The sequence below is a fragment of the Octopus bimaculoides genome, chromosome 2 (genome assembly GCF_001194135.2).
Source record: "Octopus bimaculoides isolate UCB-OBI-ISO-001 chromosome 2, ASM119413v2, whole genome shotgun sequence".
Taxonomy (NCBI): Eukaryota; Metazoa; Mollusca; class Cephalopoda; order Octopoda; family Octopodidae; genus Octopus; species Octopus bimaculoides.
In genome coordinates, this window is record NC_068982.1 from 93047535 (window position 1) to 93051223 (window position 3689).

General features: G+C 37.3%; 1 protein-coding gene across 1 annotated transcript in view; it reads right to left on the reverse strand.

Moving 5' to 3' along the window:
* The window catches only part of LOC106874265 (chitotriosidase-1), a 35335-nt gene that overhangs the window by 9211 nt on the left and 22435 nt on the right, over positions 1–3689 (reverse strand). The gene's annotated exons all lie outside the window — the stretch shown is intronic.

Here is a 3689-nt window from a genome sequence, read left to right on the forward strand (position 1 = left end):
TAGGTGCCCTGGGAATGACAGCGAAACGGGCTGATTACTACCTAGATCAGATTCCAGGAAACCCCAAAATGGCTGAAGTTCAAAAGATAGTGTTCATGGGAACTGCCCATATCCTACGTAAAATACTGTCTATGTGATCTCAAATTTTAAAGCAAACACATAATTTTCTTATGGTTTCTTAAACATTCACTTGAACAAAACTGTACAAATCCAAATATATGGTACCCTAGGCATAACACCTACATGAACTTCTATCTTGTTGTCTCTTGAGGTCTCTGGGTGAGACTTGGATCCAACTTGTACAAATGCAAAACAAAAGTCAAACATAAAATAATAATAATAATAACAACAATAATGATTTCTTTTATTGGTCACAAGGACCCAAGACATGGGGGACAATATCGAAGAACGAGTTACAGCATAAAAATAAAACTTACAAAAACATGTGGGGTTAACATCAATCAAGGAGAGATACTACCACATTAAAGGATATAACAGGATATGTAATAGAAAGTAGAGAAATTAATAATAAATAAATAGATAAATAGAATCCTCAATATCGGGGCAGTCCACTTACGGTAATCCGGGGTAAGCCCCACACGAAGGTCCCCGATTACTCTGCTATCTCCAAAGCATGAGAAAGTGCTCTTTTCCAGTCTCTTTCCTCCTGCTTAGAAAAACATATACAGAATAGTTCCATTCAGTCTCACCAGTCTTGCCACTGTCGACCACTTTTAGATAAACACACTAGAAGGCAGCACCTCCCTCTCTGCCCTCACCTTCCTCTTTAAATTATATCTGAAGAAATTGATGAGGGCTTGACCAGATAGAAACGTGCCTGTCTTAAAACCTTTCAGATGGGTCCACCTCACAACCTCTTTTGCTACAGCCACTAAGCAGAGAAAAATTTGCCTTTCATCTCTGCTAAGGGAAGATGGTGCATTGATCCTCACTATACACTTGGCAGACAGCTGAGTTCATCTTACACATGACAACAGCTGCTCCATACAATCCCACAACTCTCTAATGCATGGACACTGAATTATTGCATGCAGGATGGTTTCATCCTCCTTCAAGCACCTTGTGCAGGTTCAGCTATTGGCACTTCCATGCCTGAAGAGCTTGTCTCGAACGGGCAATGTCCCTCTGTAGACTTTTGGAAATTGTCCATGATCTTCGACACCATGACAGTGATGTCATCCGCGTATGCATACACAACTCTCATGTAACTTAGTTCCAGCGGGATAACCCTCAATTCCCCATCCTTCACAGCAAGGGTTCTAAAGCTAAAATATATAAAAAAAAGCGGGGTGAAGGGGCATCCTTGGCGTACCAAGCGTTCAATTCTGAACGGTTCCGAGAGGTGGCCATTCAATTTGACAACCGAACAGATGCCACTATATATTGTGGTGATCCAGCCCCTGAAGACGGAATCGAAACTGACAGCTTTTAGGACAGACACCAGATAGCGATGGTCCACCCTGGTCCAAATTGACTAGTGCCCCTCTAAAACCAGAATAATAACTTAATGTAAATAAAATATCAAATATGTTGTTGTGTGAGAGCATGGATTACTCTTGGAACGGTTCGCAGTGAAGAGTGGAGTTTTGCATGTGTGTGTGTGTGTTTGTGTGTGTGTGCATGCATGTGCGCACGCACGTACGCGCATGTATGTCTAATAAATTATCCAATATTTGTCTGTTTGTCTATGTCATTTTTATTTCCTCTGTCTATCGATGAAGACGCCTTTATCAAGGCACTTTTATTGATGGAAGAGTGATATTACAGTGATAAAGACCTCGTGCTCAGACCTGTTTGTGTCTGAGGAACTATGCAATTTGCATAGTTTTTTCTGTTGATCATCGCTACTGAAATTGCAAGTTTTTCAGTAAAAATAGAGCTAACATTCAATATTATTTTATTTAAGAGTTTGTGATATCTGTGCGCGCTATACATTACCATTAGCACTAAGAGTAATCTAGCATATCATAACACACACACACACACACACACACACACACACACACACACACACACACACACACACACACACACACACACACACACACACACATGCATACATACATAAAGCTAAAGAATACCTATACTGAACTATTGAGAAATCTACAGTTACTCTATGCTGATTACAAGTTAAGGTTTATAACTGTAACTATTGGGGCCCATGGATATGTAACTCACTGCCTGAATACCAATCTTGAGAAATTAGGCTTCTCAAAGCAGAAAGGAGAAAGCTGATTCGAGGAGTACAGACTCAAGCCATCACTAGAACAGTAAAAATATGTAAAACTTTCCAATATATACTTTTTTTTATCTATGGAACTACTATGACAAATATGTAGTTGATAATTATATTTTCCTTCATGCTTCAGATATTTCCATATTGAAATCTAATTACCATGATATGTATTATCAATTGTATATTTAAGTCTTCTTTCATCAGCTGAGTGGCTTTTTCTTAGTCACATTTGAACGGAACGTATATAATCATACAAACTCAGTGAAAGAGCCATCAATTTATTTATCAAAAGATTTGCTATATTTTAACTTCGAGACGATTTCATTTATTGGAATATATTTGTTTTTCATTGCAGAAAAATCCTTTTTCTATCTCTTCAGAACTCAGAGCAATGGTTTTAATGATATTCTAAGCCCTTTGTACTACCGTTAGAATATAATCATTATGACAATTTCAGGCAACACTTTCTGTATAATCGCGAACATCATTATAACAAATTTTTATGGTAACTTGTTTAAAGAATTGATATGATATTTCTTCGGCTACTTTACAGGGAATAAACACTTCATCAATATACCAAGAATATGGGTTAACAATGTTTATCTCTTCGTGAATTTTATTGTTAGTTATTTGAGGATTGATTACTACTTCATTTTATGTTACCACAATCTACTAACTTTAGTTTCGTATTCTTAATTACTGTATTGAGCTCCTTGGTAAAAAAAACAAAGACTTACATATCTCTTATCTTTAATGAACACAGTATACCGAAATGTTTGAGGAGAAATTGCTTAATGTGTCTTCCTTTCATTTGTACTCGTACTTTAAGAAATTCGAACGACTCGTGATATATTTAATTCTTTCTTCTTCTTAGCTTGAAGAGCATTTGAAGGTAAGAAATCTCTCCTGATATATCGATCATAAGCCGCACCGCTTCGTGTGACAGTAATTAATTCCGGCCGCACAAGACTAATCGCACATCAACCGATAATTTGAATGCCGTTTTCAGAAATATAACTTCATACTTTTTGGACCGTGAGCGATCGAGTTAGTTTTCATACCTGACGAACCGAAACGACGCAGATACGCATGCATCCTATGATCTAATGATGTCATTCATACCTCCAAAATAAAATTTTTGTTTTCACAAGTCTAAGTGGAGAAGTTTCTCCCGCGACAGTTCGTGCAGCATTTGGTCTTATCACGACTGACACGATCGAATGTGTCATACATGACTTTATGTGACAATATTTCATCCAAAGTTGTTTCATGCGGCATTAATCACTAACACACATTTATGTATGTATGTATGTATGTATGTATGTATGTATGTGCGCATGCATGTATTTTTGTGTGTGTGTGATGAAATCTAGACAGAATTTTTTTCTCTATATAATTCCGCAGCGGACACATTTTCTCATTCTGGTGTGCA